Genomic DNA, 21,993 nt, shown 5'->3' on the forward strand with positions numbered 1-21,993 from the left:
CCGACCACGCCCGAGCCCAGCCGGCCAATGGGAGGCGAGCGCGGCGGCGGCGGCTCTCATCCAATAGGACGCCCAGGTGAGAGTCCTCGTCAGTCGCCGGTGCTGGTGGTGCTGCTGGTGGTGGTGGTGGAGTTTCTTGTCGAATCTGTAAAAGACAAATAAAATGAGCACTAAGCGGAGCGGTGAGTCACGCGGTGCCACGTTCCTCCACGGCCCCGTGAGCGCCGTTCAATTTGGTCACGAGTGGCGAACGAGTGGCGTCTTTCCGTCACTCGGTGTCTGGTGCGTGTGCCCCATGTGCTTTGCGATAGTCATCTACTGATCGTGGATTTTATTATGTTGCAATCCTTGAACATGAGCATGGCAGTAGCAGGAGCAGCGATACGGTTCAGGTGCTGGGTGGTTCAGGTGCTGGGCGGTTCAGGTGCTGGGTGGTTCAGGGGCTGGGTGGTTCAGGTGCTGGGTGGTTCAGGAGCTCGGTGGTTCAGGGGCTGGGTGGTTCAGGTGCTGGGTGGTTCAGGAGCTCGGTGGTTCAGGTGCTGGGTGGTTCAGGGGTTGGGTGGTTCAGGTGCTGGGTGGTTCAGGAGCTCGGTGGTTCAGGTGCTGGGTGGTTCAGGTGCTGGGTGGTTCAGGTGCTGGGTGGTTCAGGAGCTCGGTGGTTCAGGTGCTGGGTGGTTCAGGTGCTGGGTGGTTCAGGAGCTGGGTGGTTCAGGTGCTGGGTGGTTCAGGGGCTGGGTGGTTCAGGTGCTGGGTGGTTCAGGTGCTGGGTGGGTCAGGAGCTCGGTGGTTCAGGGGCTGGGTGGTTCAGGTGCTGGGTGGTTCAGGAGCTGGGTGGTTCAGGTGATGGGTGGTTCAGGTGCTGGGTGGTTCAGGTGCTGGGTGGTTCAGGTGCTGGGTGGTTCAGGTGCTCGGTGGTTCAGGTGCTGGGTGGTTCAGGTGCTGGGTGGTTCAGGAACTCGGTGGTTCAGGTGCTGGGTGGTTCAGGTGCTGGGTGGTTCAGGTGCTGGGTGGTTCAGGGGCTGGGTGGTTCAGGTGCTGGGTGGTTCAGGAGCTCGGTGGTTCAGGTGCTGGGTGGTTCAGGAGCTGGGTGGTTCAGGAGCTCGGTGGTTCAGGAGCTCGGTGGTTCAGGTGCTGGGTGGTTCAGGTGCTGGGTAGTTCAGGTGCTGGGTGGTTCAGGTGCTGGGTGGTTCAGGTGCTGGGTGGTTCAGGTGCTGGGTGGTTCAGATGCTGGGTGGTTCAGGAACTCGGTGGTTCAGGTGCTGGGTGGTTCAGGTGCTGGGTGGTTCAGGTGCTGGGTGGTTCAGGTGCTGGGTGGTTCAGGAACTCGGTGGTTCAGGTGCTCGGTGGTTCCGGTGCTGGGTGGTTCAGGTGCTGGATGGTTCAGGTGCTGGGTGGTTCAGGAACTCGGTGGTTCAGGAGCTGGGTGGTTCAGGTGCTGGGTGGTTCAGGTGCACGGTGGTTCAGGAGCTGGGTGGTTCAGGAGCTGGGTGGTTCAGGAACTCGGTGGTTCAGGAGCTGGGTGGTTCAGGTGCTCGGTGGTTCTGGAGCTGGGTGGTTCAGGAGCTGGGTGGTTCAGGAGCTGGGTGGTTCAGGAGCTGGGTGGTTCAGGAGCTGGGTGGTTCAGGAGCGGGGTGGTTCAGGAGCTGGGTGGTTCAGGAACTCGGTGGTTCAGGTGCTCGGTGGTTCAGGAGCTGGGTGGTTCAGGAGCTGGGTGGTTCAGGAGCTGGGTGGTTCAGGAGCTGGGTGGTTCAGGTGCTCGGTGGTTCAGGTGCTCGGTGGTTCAGGAGCTGGGTGGTTCAGGAGCTGGGTGGTTCAGGAGCTGGGTGGTTCAGGAGCTGGGTGGTTCAGGAGCTGGGTGGTTCAGGAACTTGGTGGTTCAGGAGCTGGGTGGTTCAGGAGCTCGGTGGTTCAGGAGCTGGGTGGTTCAGGAGCTCGGTGGTTCAGGAGCTGGGTGGTTCAGGAGCTGGGTGGTTCAGGTGCTGGGTGGTTCAGGAGCTGGGTGGTTCAGGTGCTGGGTGGTTCAGGAGCTCGGTGGTTCAGGAGCTCGGTGGTTCAGGTGCTGGGTGGTTCAGGAGCTGGGTGGTTCAGGAACTCGGTGGTTCAGGAGCTGGGTGGTTCAGGAGCTCGGTGGTTCAGGAGCTGGGTGGTTCAGGAGCTCGGTGGTTCAGGTGATGGGTGGTTCAGAATCTCGGTGGTTCAGGTGCTGGGTGGTGTCAATGTCTGCTGCTGCTGCTCCCCAGCACGAGAGGGCTACAGCACAGAGAGAGAGAGTTTGAGTCGTCTCCATGTCCCTCCGCCCACACTGATGGACCATGGAGACGACTCCTGAACCACCGAGCACCTGAACCACCGAGCACCTGAACCACCCAGCTCCTGAACCACCCAGCTCCTGAACCACCCAGCTCCTGAACCACCGAGCACCTGAACCACCGAGTTCCTGAACCACCCAGCTCCTGAACCACCCAGCTCCTGAACCACCCAGCTCCTGAACCACCCAGCTCCTGAACCACCCAGCTCCTGAACCACCCAGCTCCAGAACCACCGAGCACCTGAACCACCCAGCTCCTGAACCACCGAGTTCCTGAACCACCCAGCTCCTGAACCACCCAGCTCCTGAACCACCGTGCACCTGAACCACCCAGCACCTGAACCACCCAGCTCCTGAACCACCGAGTTCCTGAACCACCCAGCACCTGAACCATCCAGCACCTGAACCACCCAGCACCGGAACCACCGAGCACCTGAACCACCGAGTTCCTGAACCACCCAGCACCTGAACCACCCAGCACCTGAACCACCCAGCACCTGAACCACCCAGCACCTGAACCACCGAGTTCCTGAACCACCCAGCATCTGAACCACCCAGCACCTGAACCACCGAGCACCTGAACCACCCAGCACCTGAACCACCCAGCACCTGAACCACCCAGCACCTGAACTACCCAGCACCTGAACCACCCAGCACCTGAACCACCGAGCTCCTGAACCACCGAGCTCCTGAACCACCCAGCTCCTGAACCACCCAGCACCTGAACCACCGAGCTCCTGAACCACCCAGGCACCTGAACCACCCAGCCCCTGAACCACCCAGCACCTGAACCACCCCAGCACCTGAACGGGTGGAGGTGCTCCGTGTCCCCGTGGCGACGGGGGGGGGGGGGATCTTGGGGGCTACGGGGGGGCGCGATGCAATGGCTCGTTGCTGCTTTATTGCTGCTGCTGCTGCTGTGTCCGCTCACGTCCGTTCAGGAGGCGATGGTGGAGGGCCGCTGGCGAGTTTGCCGCGAGAGTCGCGGCCAGAAATAGTAAAGCAGGACCCCACTGTGGTGGTCCACTGTGGTGGTCCACTGTGGTGGTCCACTGTGGTGGTCCACTGTGGTGGTCCACTGTGGTGGTCCACTGTGGTGGTCCACTGTGGTGGTCCACTGTGGTGGTCCATCAGTGTGGGCGGAGGGACATGGAGACGACTCAAACTCTCTCTCTCTCTGCTGTAGCCCTCTCGTGCTGGGGAGCAGCAGCAGCAGACATTGACACCACCCAGCACCTGAACCACCGAGATTCTGAACCACCCATCACCTGAACCACCCAGCACCTGAACCACCGAGCTCCTGAACCACCCTGCACCTGAACCACCGAGATTCTGAACCACCCAGAACCTGAACCACCCAGCACCTGAACCACCCAGCTCCTGAACCACCGAGATTCTGAACCACCCAGCACCTGAACCACCCAGCACCTGAACCACCGAGATTCTAAACCACCCAGCACCTGAACCACCCAGCACCTGAACCACCGAGCTCCTGAACCACCGAGCTCCTGAACCACCCAGCACGTGAACCACCCAGCTCCTGAACCACCCAGCACCTGAACCATCCAGCTCCTGAACCACCCAGCTCCTGAACCACCCAGCACCTGAACCACCGAGTTCCTGAACCACCCAGCACCTGAACCACCCAGCTCCTAAACCACCCAGCTCCTGAACCACCGAGCTCCTGAACCACCCAGCACCTGAACCACCCAGCTCCTGAACCACCCAGCTCCTGAACCACCCAGCTCCTGAACCACCCAGCTCCTGAACCACCCAGCTCCTGAACCACCGAGCTCCTGAACCACCCAGCACCTGAACCACCCAGCTCCTGAACCACCCAGCACCTGAACCACCCAGCACCTGAACCACCCAGCTCCTGAACCACCCAGCTCCTGAACCACCTAGCACCTGAACCACCCAGCTCCTGAACCACCCAGCTCCTGAACCACCACAGTGGACCACCACAGTGGACCACCACAGTGGACCACCACAGTGGACCACCACAGTGGGGTCCTGCTTTACTATTTCTGGCCGCGACTCTCGCGGCAAACTCGCCAGCGGCCCTCCACCATCGCCTCCTGAACGGACGTGAGCGGACACAGCAGCAGCAGCAGCAATAAAGCAGCAACGAGCCATTGCATCGCGCCCCCCGTGGCCCCCAAGATCCACCCCCCCCCCGTCGCCACGGGGACACGGAGCACCTCCACCCGTTGGGGGGCAGACAGAAGGGGGGGGGGGGGCGACGATCCGAACGTGGAGCCGTGGCGCTCGCCGCGATGCCCCCCCCCCCCGGCTCGGACGAGGCCCCTCGCATCCCCTCCCCTCTCGTGTTGCTGTCTCAAGCGGCTGAAGCACTCCACATGAACCACCGCGGCGTCTGTGCATCCATCCCCTCCCCTCCCATCTCTGTCTCGCTCTTCGATCTATCTAAGTCAGCTCGAGTCTCCCCGTAAACCACGTGGCTTCTGCGTGCCTCCCCCCCCCACTCAGAACCCCCTCCCCCTCTCCCCGTCACCGCCCACTCTGAAAACAGACTCCGCTGCGTGCAGCAGCAGCAGCGTGGAGGTCCTGACGCTGCTTCTCTCCTCGTCTCCCCGTCTCTCCGTGTTCTCTTCCATCCTCTTCATCCTATCCCCATTTCTCTCTCTCTCTCTCCTCTCTCTCTCCCCTCTCCCGTTCCCTCCTCGAGGGTTTCCTCCGGGTTCTCCGTGCCCCCCCCCCGCTCCCCTCTCCAGAGCTAAATAAAGACTCCAGACGCAGTTGTAACGGAATAACCCCAACGCTGAAACCTTTCCCTGCAAACCACTCGTTTGGGGGGGGGGGGGGGGTCACACAGCAGCAGCATCGCCCCCCCCCCACCTACTGCGAACAGAACTCGGCAGGACCCTCCTGGGGGTCACAGCAGCACCACGGCTCCTACGCCACACACACACACGGGCACACACACACCTACACACACACGGGCACACACACACGGGCACACACACACGCACACACACACGCGCACACACACACGGGCACACACACACCTACAACAACAACAACAACCGCCATTCGCCACTAAGTGGCGGTGACGTCACCACGACGCTGGTGCCAGGCCATGTGCACCCTGACGCCACGTGAAGTGTCGAACGCCCGCTGGCAGGAGGTCACGGGGCAGACCCAGGTGCCACGGGTCGACTGACCGAGATGACTGGCTGATGCACACACACCTACACACACACACGCACACACACGGGCACACACACACACACATCTACACACACACACCTACACACACACACACCTACACACACACGCACACACACGCGGGCACACACACACGCACACACACACGCACACACACACGCACACACACACGCACACACACGCACACACACACACGCACACACGCACACACGCACACACGCACACGCGCACACGCACACACGCACACACGCACACACGCACACACGCACACACACACACACACGCGCAGTGGTTACCTGGCGAGAGCGAGTCCAGCGGCGTTCACCTTCCGGGGATGTCGCGTCCCTTGCGCGATGCTGCTGCTGCTGCTGCTTCTGGCTGATTCTAACTGCTGCTGCTGCTGATGCTGCTGATGCTTCTGGCTGATTCTAACTGCTGCTGGTTGCTGCTGCTGATGCTGCTTCTGGCTGATTCTAACTGCTGCTGGCTGCTGTTGATGCTTCTGGCTGATTCTAACTGCTGCTGCTGCTGATGCTGCTGATGCTTCTGGCTGATTCTAACTGCTGCTGCTGCTGATGCTGCTGATGCTTCTGGCTGATTCTAACTGCTGCTGCTGCTGATGCTGTTGATGCTTCTGGCTGATTCTAACTATTGCTGCTGCTGCTGATGCTGCTTCTGGCTGATTCTAACTCTTGCTGCTGCTGCTGCTGGTGCTTCTGGCTGATTCTAACTGCTGCTGCTGCTATTTCTGCTGCTGCTACTGGCTGCTGTTGCGTTGGCAGTGGTTGTATCACCAGCACTCGAGCAGCAAATGACGACGCAACTCAACGCGACATCACCGTGACGCCCTACACAGCTGGCATATATATAGTAGGCGACGTTTCGGGCAATGGGCCTTCTACATTTGACAGAGAGGATATCGCCCTCTGCGAGACTCTAGTCTTGCTGCACTCTTACCTTCTTGTTCCAGGTGAGTGTCAATTAATTCATTAATTGGTGGGGGGTGGGGGGTTGGGGGAGGGGAAATTGAAAAATTCCCGGCCACACCCCAACTCCCCCCCCCCCCCACCACAGCGGTCAAAATGGGAGAGGGGAAGGGGATGCGGCAGGGGGGGGGGGGGCACGTGGGGGGGGGGGGGGGGCACGTGGGGGGGGGGGGCACGTGGGGGGGGGGGGCACGTGGGGGGGGGGAGGTTAGAAATCCGTGGAAGTTCCCACCGGAGCTGCCGAGTTGGCAGCACGAGTGGCGCTCCGGAATCCGGGCGGCGCGTTGCGGGATTTTTATGTTTTTGTTTAATTACGGTCCGGTGCCGTTAATTTGTTCATCGGGTACGGAGCGAAAAGCACGGTCTTCTTTATTTATATAGAGGGTGCTTCAAAAACATGTTAACAGTTACATGGGACTATCGTTTTTAGTGGAAAAAGAACGGATACTAATACGCTGTATCGCGACAACACCTGTCGTGTTGATAGCTTCAGGAAATCAAAGAGTCTCTTCCACTCGTTCGCCATCGTTGTCAACACGTGACTGGAATCTTCTCCAGGTGGTCTCCAGAGCCCAGAGGCGGCACATTTATTTTGTGCGATTGTTGCCAATTCTCAGAAGTGTCCAAACATTTTTGTGAAACGCCCTGCCCTTGTTAACGCGCCCCTTCTCGCGCCAACTCACGCCGTCAACTTCATCAGAAGCTTTGCCGCTTGGTTTACGATAAGCATCTTCCTTGCCCTCTTTGTCTTTAAAGGCGGCTGGCACGCAACGAATGCGACGCGTGGGTCATCGGAAGAAAAAGTCCAGAACGGCAGGAAAAGATGCCCTTCTCGAGATGGCACTTGATGAACGCACGGCGATTTAAAATCCACACGTGGCAATTGCGCGATGTTCGATTTCCTCTGCGGGGGTTTATTTGTGTTGCGTGGGTTCGAGTAGCGGAAAGAAAATGGGACATGTTCACGGAAGATCCTTTGAGCTGTTTTAAGAGTAAGTAGCTTTCTAGCGCAGCAACACATCAATAAACGCGATACACTACGACTCAGTTTAACACGGAGGAGGCTTTCACGGCCAATGTTATCCATACAATTCGAGTACCGTGAAGTTTCGCTGTCGCCTGATGGTGCTGGTTGTGGTTGTTGTGGTTGTTGTTGTGGTTGATGTTGTGGTTGTTGATGTTGTGGTTGTTGCGTGCCGCGTGGCCCTTGCGGCATCAATCGCACGACCACCTTCAGCGGGCAACTTTATTTTAGGGCAAAGTTGCTTCTACGCGCGCATTCCGTGAGTTGCTTTGCTTGTAGTCGCCCAGGTTTCTAAGTTGATTCGAGTTGCGTGCAACCGCTCTGGGGCTGATGGTGCTTCAATTGCCTCGTGTCACTTCAACGCTTCACGTGGCCTGCTACTACTGCACCGCTGTCGTGTTGTTGTTGTTGTTGTCCTGTTTGTTGTTGTCCTGATTGTTGTTGTAACGTTCTCACCCCGTGCCCCTACTGGACATCTATGAAATAAAGAGATTCATAGCTCATCGGATTCCTCCTGTAGTAGAAATTCTGATTCTATTTATCCCCGAGGTCAACTCGCTCTCGATGAGTGCACCTGGGTGCGGCAGGGTAGTAAATACCAGCGGTGGGGGGAGAAAAGAGAGACAAAGACGGCCGAGCGTGGGGTGCTAGAACTCTCTGGGCACGCGTCGTGACGGGATCTGGCGAGATCCGACCGTGGTCCATGCAGTGCTCGCCGAACGAATCCATCGTCATCGTCATCATCGTCTCCTTTCGCACGCCATGTCAGCAACAGTTTGTCGAGACGATGTCATAGTTGGATGTCAAGGATTCGTTGAAGGGCCTTAACATTCAAGGTGGGGGGGGGGCAGTCATTGGATATTTGACTCAACCTTCGAGTTCGCTGTGGCGGTAGCTGGGTGACGGCGATGCCTGTGATTAGCTGGTGAGTAATTCATTATTAATCAACATTAATTCATTATTAATTAGCATCCCGTGGTTGAGTTTGGCACGTGCCGAGCCGTGACACACGGAACCGCAGTCGGCGATAGGCACGGCCACGCCGCCCACCCCACCCCTCCCTCAAACCACACACACACACGGGCACACACACACACACACACCTACACACACACCTACACACACACGGGCACACACACACGGGCACACACACACGGGCACACACACACGGGCACACACACACGGGCACACACACACGGGCACACACACACGGGCACACACACACCTACACACACACACGAGCACACACAGACACACCTACACACACACACCTACACACACACACACGGGCACACACACACCTACACACCTACACACACACACGGGCACACACACACACCTACACACACACACGGGCACACATACACAGCTACACACACACCTACACACACACCTACACACACCAACACACACACCTACAGACACACCTACACACACACCTACACACACACGGGCACACACACACCTACACACACACCTACACACACACGGGCACACACACACACACGGGCACACACACACACGGGCACACACACACACCTACACACACACGGGCACACACACGGGCACACACACAGCTACACACACACCTACACACACACGGGCACACACACACCTACACACACACCTACACACACGGGCACACACACACCTACACACACACACCTACACACACACACGAGCACACACAGACACACCTACACACACACACCTACACACACACACACACACGGGCACACACACACCTACACACCTACACACACACACGGGCACACACACACACCTACACACACACACGGGCACACATACACAGCTACACACACACCTACACACACACCTACACACACCAACACACACACCTACAGACACACCTACACACACACACCTACACACACACCTACACACACACGGGCACACACACACACACACACACGGGCACACACACACACACGGGCACACACACACACGGGCACACACACACACCTACACACACACGGGCACACACACGGGCACACACACAGCTACACACACACCTACACACACACGGGCACACACACACCTACATACACACATACACACACACGGGCACACACCTACACACAAACACCTACACACACACGGGTACACACACACACCTACACACACATGGGCACACACACCTACACACACACACCTACACACACACGGGCGCACACACACATCTACACACATACACGGGCACACACACACCTACACACACACGGGCACACACACACCTACACACACACACAGCTACACACACACACACGGGCAAACACACACCTACACACACACATCTACACACACACACCTACACACCCCTACAACAACCGCCATTCGCCACTAAGTGGCGGTGACGTCACCACGGCGCTTGTGCCAGGCCATGTGCACCTTGAGGCCACGTGAAGTGTCGAACGCCCGCTGGCAGGAGGTCACGGGGCAGACCCACTGCTGCTGTAGGCATCAGATGCCTGCGGTGAGCGCAACGCCGCGCTACGAATCCCACCCCATCGAGTCCCGCTCACGGCCACCAACACCGGGTGACGATTATCTGAGCCCGTCCTGGGCCTCCCCTAGGTCGACTCGGCCTCAAATGAGTACCTGGTGCGGTGTGGTGTAAACATCGCCACTGGGGAAAACAAAGGCGGCCGGGCGTGGTGCTGGCCACCCACCCCCTCGTGTGCCGGCCTTCGTAGGTGCTGCTCACTAACAGCACTTGCCCCAAAAGTCTGTTAAGGCTACAGGGGGGATCTTTGTCTGTGTGTATCGCTCACAACACTTGCCCCAACAGTTTGTTAAGGCTACACGGGGGGTCTTTGTCTGTGTGTATCGCTCACAACACTTGCCCCAACAGTCTGTTAAGGCTACACGGGGGATCTTTGTCTGTGTGCGGTGGAAACTTTGGAAGTCACTCGCACTTCCTGCCGATATCAATTGCTGATAGCGGTCGCTGTCGGCGGGGGGGCGGGGCGTGGGGGGAGGGGGTGGGGGGGGCGTGGGGGGGAGGCGTGGGGGGGGGGCGTGGGGGTGGGGGGGCGTGGGGGGAGGGGGTGGGGGGGGGCGTGGGGGGGGAGGCGTGGGGGGGGGGCGTGGGGGGGGCGTGGGGGGCGAGGGGGGGGGCGAGGGGGGGGGGTAGCAATTAAAAATAAGTCGTCTGGCTCCGGGAGTAAAACTCCGCGTTGCGTTTTCCGCGCATCTCGACGATTCGAAATCCGCGGAAGCCGTCGGCTGCCTCGTCGAATTGTCGACGACGAGATGCGTGCTCATCGGAGGCGCGGTGGATGTTGGACTTCTTGCGCACCGTACGTGGCCAACCGTGCTAATCGGAGGTGCCTGGGGTAAGGACAACAAACTAAACACAACGTCGCGCAGTTCTAAAGAAGCGAGAGTTTCGATTCTAAAGGGATTCGTTCTTAATCTCGATTTTAAACGCGTCTCGATCACGACGCTCCACGCGAATTCCTGCGTGGAGTCAACGCGACATTTCGCGTCATTTCGGCTCCAACTGCGACCGCTGCCGCTGCTGCTGCTGCTGCCAATTCATCAGCAGCAGTGGCTCAAGCAGAGGCTGCTGACTGCTGCTGCTGCTGGGAGCGAACTCAGTGCGCCGGGCACGTGGCGCGTGTCGCATGCTGTGTGTGTGTGACGTGTCGCAGTGAGTGTGTGTTCTGCAGTGAGTGTGTGTGTTCTGCAGTGAGTGTGTGTGATGCAGTGAGTGTGTGTGATGCAGTGAGTGTGTGTGATGCAGTGAGTGTGTGTGATGCAGTGTGTGATGCAGTGAGTGTGTGTGTGATGCAGTGAGTGTGTGTGTTTTGCAGTGTGTGTGTTCTGCAGTGAGTGTGTGTGTTCTGCAGTGAGTGTGTGTATGATGCAGTGAGTGTGTGTGTTCTGCAGTGAGTGTGTGATGCAGTGTGTGTGTTCTGCAGTGAGTGTGTGATGCAGTGAGTGTGTGTGTTCTGTAGTGAGTGTGTGTGTTCTGCAGTGAGTGTGTGTGATGCAGTGAGTGTGTCGCATGCTGTGTGATGCAGTGAGTGTGTCGCATGCTGTGTGTGTCGCAGTGAGTGTGTGTGACGTGGCGCGTGTCGCAGTGAGTGTTTGTGTGATGTAGTGTGTGTGTCGCAGTGAGTGTGTGTGATGCTGTGTGTGTGACGTGGCGCGTGTCGCAGTGTGTGATGCTGTGTGTTGCTGTGTGTGACGTGGCGCGTGTCGCAGTGAGTGTCGTGGCGCGTGTCGCAGTGAGTGTGTGTGATGCTGTGTGTGTTGCTGTGTGTGTGTGACGTGGCGCGTGTCGCAGTGTGTGATGCTGTGTGTTGCTGTGTGTGACGTGGCGCGTGTCGCAGTGAGTGTGTGTGTAATGTAGTGTGTGTGTTGCAGTGTGTGTCGTGGCGCGTGTCGCAGTGAGTGTGTGTGTAATGTAGTGTGTGTGTTGCTGTGTGTGTCGTGGCGCGTGTCGCAGTGAGTGTGCTGGACGCTGCAGCACGTGCGTGCCGTGTTTCCTGTGCGGTGCGCGTGGCGGTGAGCGAGTGCGTGTGGAGAGCACCACCCCTAACCCCAACGCCACCACCACCACACCCAGCAGCAGCAGCAGCTGGAGCACCCTCAACCCCAACACGGCACCCATCAGCAGCACCACCATTAACCCCAACACTGCACCCATCAGCAGCACAACAACCACACTACCACCACCATCCCAACCACCACCAACAACGATAACACCACCACCACCTTCACAAAAACTCCTACCACCAACCACCACCTTCACCAACACTCCCACCACCATTCCAACCACCACCACCACCACGACCTCCACCACCACGGCGAGCACCACCATCCCAACCACCACCACGACCTCCACCACCACCACCACGACCTTCACCACCACCACCACAACCTCCACCACCACCACGGCGAGCACAGCCACCACCACCACCACGACCTCCACCACCATCACGACCTCCACCACCACCGCGGCGAGCACCACCATCCCAACTCCCACCACCACCACGACCTCCACCGCCACCACCCACGGGGCTCCAGGAGACAGTGGCCGGGAGCCTCTCAAGCCCAGCTGCAGCAGCGCCGCCTGTGACTCACGCCCGGGGGGGGCAGGGGGGGGGCCCAGGGGGGGGGCCAGGGACGAGGGGGGGGGGCAGATGAACTCCAGCAATACGGCTAGGAGGAGGGGGGGGGGGTTAGCGGGTCGAGGAGAGATGCGATCCCCATCGCCGCTTGTCGATCGGCAGACGATGTTGCGAGCAAAATGGGCCCTTCTCATTCCTCTTCGTGGGAGACGTCGGCAAAGAGGATGGTGAGGGTGGTGGTGAGGGTGGTGACGGTGGTGAGGGTGGTGGTGAGGGTGGTGGTGAGGGTGGTGGTGAGGGTGCTGGTGAGGGTGCTGGTGAGGGTGGTGGTGAGGGTGGTGAGGGTGGTGGTGAGGGGGGTGGTGAGGGTGGTGGTGAGGGTGGTGAGAGGGGTGGTGAGGGTGGTGAGGGTGGTGGTGAGGGTGGTGGTGAGGGTGGTGGTGAGGGTGGTGAGGGGGGTGGTGAGGGTGGTGGTGAGGGTGGTGAGGGGGGTGGTGAGGGTGGTGGTGAGGGTGGTGAGGGGGGTGGTGAGGGTGGTGGTGAGGGTGGTGAGGGGGGTGAGGGTGGTGGTAAGGGTGGTGGTGAGGGTGGTGGTGAGGGTGGTGAGGGGGGTGGTGAGGGTGGTGGTGAGGGTGGTGAGGGGGTGGTGAGGGGGGTGGTGGTGAGGGTGGTGAGGGGGGTGGTGAGGGGGGTGGTGAGGGTGGTGGTGGTGAGGGTGGTGGTGAGGGTGGTGAGGGGGGTGGTGAGGGTGGTGGTGAGGGTGGTGAGGGGGGTGAGGGTGGTGGTGAGGGTGGTGGTGAGGGTGGTGGTGAGGGTGGTGAGGGGGGTGGTGAGGGTGGTGGTGAGGGGGGTGGTGAGGGTGGTGAGGGGGGTGGTGAGGGTGGTGGTGGTGAGGGTGGTGAGGGTAGTGAGGGTGGTGAGGGTGGTGGTGAGGGTGGTGAGGGTGGTGGTGAGGGTGGTGGTGAGGGTGGTGAGGGTGGTAAGGGTGGTGGTGAGGGTGCTGGTGAGGGTGGTGAGGGTGGTGGTGAGGGTGGTGGCGAGGGTGGTGAGGGTGGTGGTGAGGGTGGTGGTGAGGATGGTGAGGGTGATGAGGGTGGTGGTGAGGGTGGTGGTGAGGATGGTGAGGGTGGTGGTGAGGGTGGTGGTGAGGATGGTGAGGGTGGTGAGGGTGGGGGTGGTGAGGGTGGTGAGGGTGGTGGTGGTGAGGGTGGTGAGGCTTGGAGGAGTGCACGTGGTGGTGATGATGGGAATGACACCGTGACGATGTTCGCTGATGACCAGCGCTTCATCAAGAGTCGTATGAAGTTACACAACGCGCAGCGGGTCTCGTCCTGGAAGAAGTTCATTCATATTGTTAGTGACATGAATGCACAAAGCGCTGAGTCTGTAGAAGGTGGAGTGGAGTGAGTAGAAGGTGGAGTGGAGTCTGTAGAAGGTGGAGTGGAGTGAGAAGGTGGAGTGGAGTGAGTAGAAGGTGGAGTGGAGTGAGTAGAAGGTGGAGTGGAGTGAGTAGAAGGTGGAGTGGAGTCTGTAGAAGGTGGAGTGGAGTGAGTAGAAGGTGGAGTGGAGTGAGTAGAAGGTGGAGTGGAGTGTGTAGAAGGTGGAGTGGAGTCTGTAGAAGGTGGAGTGGAGTGAGTAGAAGGTGGAGTGGAGTGAGTAGAAGGTGGAGTGGAGTGAGTAGAAGGTAGAGTGGAGTGAGTAGAAGGTGGAGTGGAGTGAGTCTGGGTGAGTGGAGTGAGTAGAAGGTGGAGTGGAGTGAGTCTGGGTGAGTGAGTGGAGTGAGTAGAAGGTGGAGTGGAGTGAGTAGAAGGTGGAGTGGAATGAGTAGAAGGTGGAGTGGAGTGAGTCTGGGTGAGTGAGTGGAGTGAGTATAAGGTGGAGTGGAGTGAGTAGAAGGTGGAGTGGAGTGAGTAGAAGGTGGAGTGGAGTGAGTAGAAGGTGTAGTGGAGTGAGTCTGGGCGAGTGAGTTGATCTTCAATCGGCGCCCATCGCTTGCGCGCCGCGTGACACGTTCATTGCTTGTGGACGCGTCGTGTGGTGGAGGCTCTGACGGCACAACTCCTGCGGGACCCTTCACTGCACGTGGTGTGAACGAGACGCCAAAACGCACCGGCCGAGTGGAATCATTCACCATCGACTGTCAAATCCCTCGTAAGAGCCGAATCGGATTTTCTTTTAATCGTCGACTCGTCGACGTCGTAACCGAGGGGGTCACCCATCGAGACTCGTTACAAAAACAACAACAGCAGCAGCAGCAGCAACAGCAGCGATAACCACGGCGACGATTTAGCCATCGCAATAAATAACAAAGGCGGTAAACATCAACACTCGGTACATTTCGCAATCGGCGAGCGGTGCAGTCAAAGTTGGGTGCCGAGGTCACCCTCCAAAGCCAAAACACCCGCAGGGGGTCCACGACGGAGCGAACCGATCGGGATGCAGTTGCAAGCGACCAGTTGCAAGCGACCAGTTGCAAGCGACCAGTTGCAAGTGACCAGTTGTAAGCGACCAGTTGCAAGCGACCAGTTGCAAGCGATCAGTTGTAAGCGACCAGTTGCAAGCGACCAGTTGCAAGCGATCAGTTGTAAGCGACCAGTTGCAAGCGACCAGTTGCAAGCGACCAGTTGCAAGCGATCAGTTGTAAGCGATAAGTTGCAAGCGACTAGCTGCAAGCGACCAGTTGAAAGCGATTAGTCGCACACAAAGTTGCAAACAATCGGCTACAAGCGACCAGTTGCAACAAATCAGTTGCAGGCGACCAGTTGCGAGCAATCAGTTGCAGGCGACCAGTTGCGGGCCGTTGCGCAACTCGGTTGCTCGCGAGCGGCGGTGGCGCTCCGCTCCGGTGTCCTCGTCGGGCCGACGGCTCGTCTGGCACGTGGGGCGCAGCAGCAGCAGCTGCAGCAGCTGCAGCAGCAACAGCACGAGGAGCGATCACTCGGGGGGGGGGCTTCACGGACACGGCAGGGGAGTGGGGTGTGGGGGTGGGGAGTGGAGTGTAGGTGTGTAGGGGTGTGGGGTGTGTATGGGTGTGTAGGGTGTGGGGGTGTTGGGTGTAGGGTGTAGAGTATGGGGGTGTGGGTGTGGGGTAGTGGGTGTGGGGTGTGGAGGAGTGTGGGGGTGTAGAGGTGTGGGTGTGTGGGGTAGTGGGTGTAGGGTGTAGGGTGTGGGGGAGTATGGGTGTGGGGGTGTAGCGGTGTGGGGGTGTGGGGGATTGGGGGTGTAGGGGTGTGGGGAGTGTGGGGTGTAGGGTGGGGTGTAGTTTGTAGGGGTGTGTGGGTGTGGAGGGGTGTGGGGTGTAGAGGTGTGAGGGTGTAGAGGTGTGGGGGTGTAGGTGTAGGGTGGACTACATAGTGACGGATCAGCGGATGCGAGCCCATGTCCTTGACACCAGGACCTACCGTGGAGCTGATCTGCCCTCTGACCATCGACTAGTCATCTGTAAGATGCGCCTGCCATTCTCCCACTCCGGTGGTGGGTGTACACCCAATACCCCATTCCAACCTAAGGTGGCCTGGTCTCAGTTAGCTGATGAAAGAATTTCATCGTCGCTTGCGGCTGGGGTTGGCATCGTCCCCACTCCTCCTGATGTCGAGGGTAAATGGGCGAGGTTTAGGACTGCGACTCATGCAGCTGCAATGGCTGCTTTGGGTACGCGGTCCAGACCTCCCCAGAGACCCTGGCTGACAGAGGTGTTCAGGATGGTTGAGAAAAAGTGACAGGCCCACTCTAATCGTCTACAGCATCCCACGTCAGAGAATAAGGAGGCCTTCGCTCGGAGGTTTGGAGAGCCGTGAGGCACTGCAAAGATGGGTGGTGGTCGCGGGTTGCTGAGGAGATGGAGTCTGCCTCAGTGGCCCACGATCACAAATCCCTATTTAACTCAATCAAAAAAGTAACCTGCAGCGCCACACCTATTACCATCATTAGGGTAAAAAACGGTGATCCAATCTCCGACCCCCAGGAACAGGTTTGCAGATTTTCTGAGCATTTCTGTGAGGTCCTGGGGGAGGGAAAATCCCTCAGCCAGGAAAACATCATGGCACAAAGTGGGGAAGACCCTGCTGAGGCTGCGGTGCCTCAAATATTGGAGGAAGAAGTCACCCCCTGTGAGTGGCTGGCTGAGGTGCCATCTATTGAGGAAGTACTGAAGGCGATCCAGAGTCTGAGACCAGGAAAGGCACCGGGCAGAGATGATCTCCCAAGCGAAATGCTGAGGGAGGGTGGCGTTTGTGCACAGACTGCCCTACATGATATAACAACAGTCTGGACCACTGGACGGGTTCCGCAGGATTGGAAGGATGCCCTGGTGGTCCCCCTCTTTAAGAAGGGGGACCGCATAGACTGTAACCACTACAGGGACATCTCACTCCTCAGTGTGCCGGGAAAGGTCCTGGTAAGGATTATTCAACATCGCCTTGCTAGGCATACTGAGGAGAGGCTTGCGGAGCCCCAATGCGGTTTCAGGAAAGGGCGGTCTTGCACATATGCCATATGTTCTGTCCATCTGCTACAGCAGAGGTGTAGGGAATTCCAACAAGACCTACATCTCTGCTTTATTGACCTGGTCAAGGCCTATGATACCATCAGTAGGCCTGGGCTCTTGGTTGTTCTTCGTGCTTTCGGAGTCCCTGATCCTCTGCTCACGATCATGAAGGACCTTCATGATGGTGAGCGAGCCCGGGTAGAACTACGTGGCCGAGAGTCAGAGCCATTCCCTGTACACCTTGGGGTGCGACAGGGATGTCCTCTTGCTCCGCGTAGTTCGTGAAGCCTTCAATAGCTGTACCGGGGGAATTTCCATTTGGTACAGATATATGGGAGACTGATCGATGCCCGGGTGCGGTCAAGGGATGGCTCCCTATTGGTCAACCACGTTATGTATGCCGATGAGTTGGTAATTGCTGCTCATTCAGAGGAGTAGTTAAGAGACGCTTCTGCTGAAACTGGAGTGTGCCACTAAGAGGTGGGGCCTTACCATCAGACCCACCAAAACTAAGCACCTGCCTGGGTATTTTGTACCATCTGACACTCCACGCCCACAACTCCCAATCGGTGATGGGGCAGTAGTGGAGAGAGTGGAGAGTTTTCCATTCCTGGGCAGTGTGCTTATGACCGGCTCCGATTTGGCAGCAGAGGTCTCACTCTGAATCAGTCGAGCGGCAATATCTTTTCATCGGTTGCGTAACACTGTGTGGAAGCTGCCTGGTCTGTCGCTCCACTAAACGGGCACGGCACGGGCTAGAGAAGAGATGGAGTGATGTGGTACAGGAGGACGTGGAGTTGAGTGGACTTGCCGATGACTGGTACCAGCGGTGTCAAGATCGGCCTCTGTGGAGGAGGCTCGTGAAGGACGCTGCTAGTGGGCAGTTGGAGGCAGTCGCCCTCCAACAACAACGGAGGGCGGAGGAGCGACGCTCACAACAACGAGCGGAGCGCCGGGTGGCTAAAGCACAGCAAGTTGGCACAGTAGGGGGCACAGGTGGTGCATCAGCCAGTCATCGCGGTCATCTGTCAGTCGACCCGTGGCACCTGGGGCTGCCCCGTGACCTCCTGCCAGCGGGCGTTCGACACTTCACGTGGCCTCAAGGTGCACATGGCCTGGCACAAGCGTCGTGGTGACGTCACTGCCACTTAGTGGCGAATGGCGGTTGTTGTTGTAGATGTTATCGATTTCAGAGGATTTCACATGGGTTCACATTTTTTGCTTTTATTTGCGCAAAGAACAAAAACGGAAGCATGGTCCGAAGAAGGTTGGCTTCCGTAGGGGCAACTTTTTAGTTTCTGTAGGCCCCTAGGCCACAGGAGGTGAGTGGGTGGGTGAGTGGATGAGTGGGTGGGTGAGTGGGTGGGTAAGTGAGTGGGTGGGTGAGTGAGTGGGTGGGTGGGTGAGTGGGTGAGTGTAGTGGTGGTTATAGTTGTGGTAGTTTGGTTGTGGTGGTGGTTATGGTGGTTGGTGCTGGTTGTGGTGGTTGTTATGGTGGTTTGTGGTGGTTGTGAATCTTTCTCCCAGGTCGGGCAGAGGGAGCGACATTGTTGATCATTCCACTGCTGATGATGATGCTGATGATGATGTTGATGATGTTGATGATGATATTGTTGACATTCCACTGCTGATGATGATGCCGATGATGTTGACCATTCCACTGTTGATGATGATGCTGATGATGTTGTTTGACCATTCCACTGTTGATGATGCTGATGTTGACCATTCCACTGCTGATGATGATGCTGATGATGTTGTTGACCATTCCACTGTTGATGCTGCTGCTGATTAAGATGATGACGATGCCGTGGAAGTTTTGCTGCAACGGGAATGTTGAGGGGGGTGACGACGTGAATGCGTGGACTAAATAAAATGTTTTGTCGATACACGACTCTCTCCTGCTGTTTCTGGTGGTGGTTGTGGTGGTGGTGCTCACCACTTGGTCTCTCGAATCAAGGGCATTTCACTGTCCCCAGATGATTTGCTCGTCAGCTTTGATGTAGTTTCTGTGTTCACCAAGGTCCCTGTACCTGACACCTTAGCAATAATTGAAGACTTAGTCCAACATGGACTGAATCCTGATGTTCCTGCGCTGGTTAGGCACTGCCTCACCAACACCTACTTCACCTGGAATGGTACTTTCTACAAACAAAATGAAGGTACCCCCATGGGATCCCCCTTGTCACCAGTGATAGCGAATGTTTTCATGGAGAAATTTGAAACATGATATTTAAAGACCCATAGAGATGCATAGAGACCGATAAGAGACAGAGACCCATAGAGATGAATAGAGACCCATAGAGATGCATAGAGACCCATAGAGACATAGATGTTGCACACTCGAAATAAAGGACGTGGGCAGGTGCTCCAAATCGAGGGCAAGCACATTTATTGTGGTTAATATTAATCTTGTGAAGAACAGCACCGTCACTCTGTAAAATGCAACCATTCTTCTGAGTCGCCATTAACCATGTGGCTGGTTTACACGTGCGGTTATTCAGTCCCTCCAGAAAAACGCGATTATGCGATCGCAAAATTTCACGCAAAATCAGCCAAAGTCCGCATATTTATGCGGGGGGTGCGTTTTTTCAAATACGCCGCACTTTCGCCGCATAAATTGCAGATTTCCGCGCGCAAAATATGCGGGCTTGCATGATTTCATAATCCCCGCATTTTCGTTGCAAAAAGTCACATATATCTTAGCAGAAAGTTGAAAAATGTTGCGTTTACTTCACACAAGCGCAGCCATTTCCCCTGTTGCCATGGGAACGTTATGAAGTGACGTCACTCATTACGCGACATCATTGAAAAGCTGCAAACCCCGCGATGCCAATGAAACCATGATGAAGCCCGCAAATCTTTCTCATTTGCCAACAAACATAAGCGCAAAAGACCGCGCAAAGCAGTTCCCCAGTGTGTTACATGACAGTGGGGGCAAATTATTTTGCATAGCTACCTCTGTAAAACAGGAAGCACACATTTTATTTTTTTATATTTTATTTATTCATTTGTACAGAAGTTGTAGCATATTCATTTTGTAAAGCTACAGAACTTGTTCGACTCAATGTTTTGTAAGTTTGAGCCATCTGTTTGTTAAGGTCTGAAATAAAACAAGATGAGAACTTAAATATTCCCAGCACTTTCTGTGATGTAGTATGCTTGCTTATCATAGGAAGTAATAAGAAATTACTCTTTACATTAAAGTAGTAGCCTAGTGAATAGGGTGTTGGGGGAATCACTTTTTTTTCTCTTTTTCATCAAACCGCAGTTTTTGCAAGTTCCCGAAATTTTTACAAGTTCCCGCAATTTTTGCAAGTTCCCGCAATTTAATCGCATAAAATTGCATAAATATCCCGCATATTCCATCGCATTTTTTAAGAAAACGTGCCGCATAATCAACGATTTTTGCCCGCAACAATCACCAAAAAACTCCGCGTTTTTCTGGAGGGACTGGTTATTCATTAACCCTTTCTCTGAAACCCAATTCTACTACTGATAAACCATCTTTGTCTTTGACAATCACATTTGCACATCACTATTCGAATATTACTTTAATCCTAAGCTGTATGTCTATCTATACCATCCATTATATGTACTGTATGTGTACAGTATACGTACTGTATATCACCATTGTACAGCTTACTACCTTACATGTGTTCTATTCTCAATAGCATTGCAAGTAGTCATACTCTGGGTGCATGGGCATGGTTATAGACTAAACAGTATTAGAGTTAGAGAATTACAATGACAGTAACAAGTTACAGTGCGTCATCCCTTTACAATGCACAGTGCTAAAACGCCTCTAATTGCATCCATTCCTAATGTGCCACATAGATACACAGAGACCCATAGAGATACACAGAGACACAGACCCATAAAGATACACAGATACATAGAGACCCACAGACACCCAGAGAGACATACACAGAGACCCACAGAGATACATAGAGACCCAAGAACTAAACTAAAACAAGATTTTACCAGGTAATGAGCTATGTAGCGCTGGCTATCACAAATGATAGAAGCTCAACTAAGTGGCTGCTAACATCATCATCATCGTGTGGAAATGTATAGACACCCACAGTCTCAGACTCACCACAGAGACCCACAAACTCACCACATAATGACCCACAGACTCACCACACAGAGACCCACACACTCACCACACAGACACCGATAGACTCACAATACAGAGGCCCACAGACTCACCACACTGAAACCCACAGACTCATCACACAGAGATCCCCAAACTCACCTCACACAGAGACCCACAGGCTCACCACGCAGAGACCCACAAACTCACCTCACAGAGACCCACAGAATCACCACACAGAGACCCACATACTCACCACTCAGACTCACCACACAGAGATCCACAGACTCACCACACACAGAGACACACAGAGACCCACAGAACCACCACACACAGAGACCCACAAACTCACCTCACACAGAGACCCGTGGAGACATCTTCAGGCTGAGTCGACCTCGAGGAGGCCCAGGCAGGCTTCAGATTTTTCCCGCCATCGCCGCCATTCGCCCCGACCGGAAGCGGAAGTAGAAGCTGGAGGTGGGGGGGCGCCCAAAGAGGAGGGGCTGGAGGCGACTTCCGGGGGCGTGGTCACGCGCTGTGACGTCACTCGGAGGGGCGTGTCTAAAGGGGGCGTGGTCACGCACCTCGCACTGGTACGTCACCGGTGACGTCGCAATCACCACGTGCTTCCTCAGAGTTGTAGACGCGCGTGAAGGAGACGGCAGCTTCTTACACTTGCAGCTGCTACAGCTTCGTCATCGTCGCCTTTCGAACAACTTCTGCTGAAGCCATCCGAGCGAAACGTTTGACGAGGTGAGTTTTGTGGGTTCGTGGTGAGTGTGTGGGTCCGTGGTGAGTTTGTGGTGAG

This window comes from Lampetra fluviatilis, chromosome 62 (assembly GCF_964198595.1).
Source record: "Lampetra fluviatilis chromosome 62, kcLamFluv1.1, whole genome shotgun sequence".
Classification (NCBI taxonomy): domain Eukaryota; kingdom Metazoa; phylum Chordata; class Hyperoartia; order Petromyzontiformes; family Petromyzontidae; genus Lampetra; species Lampetra fluviatilis.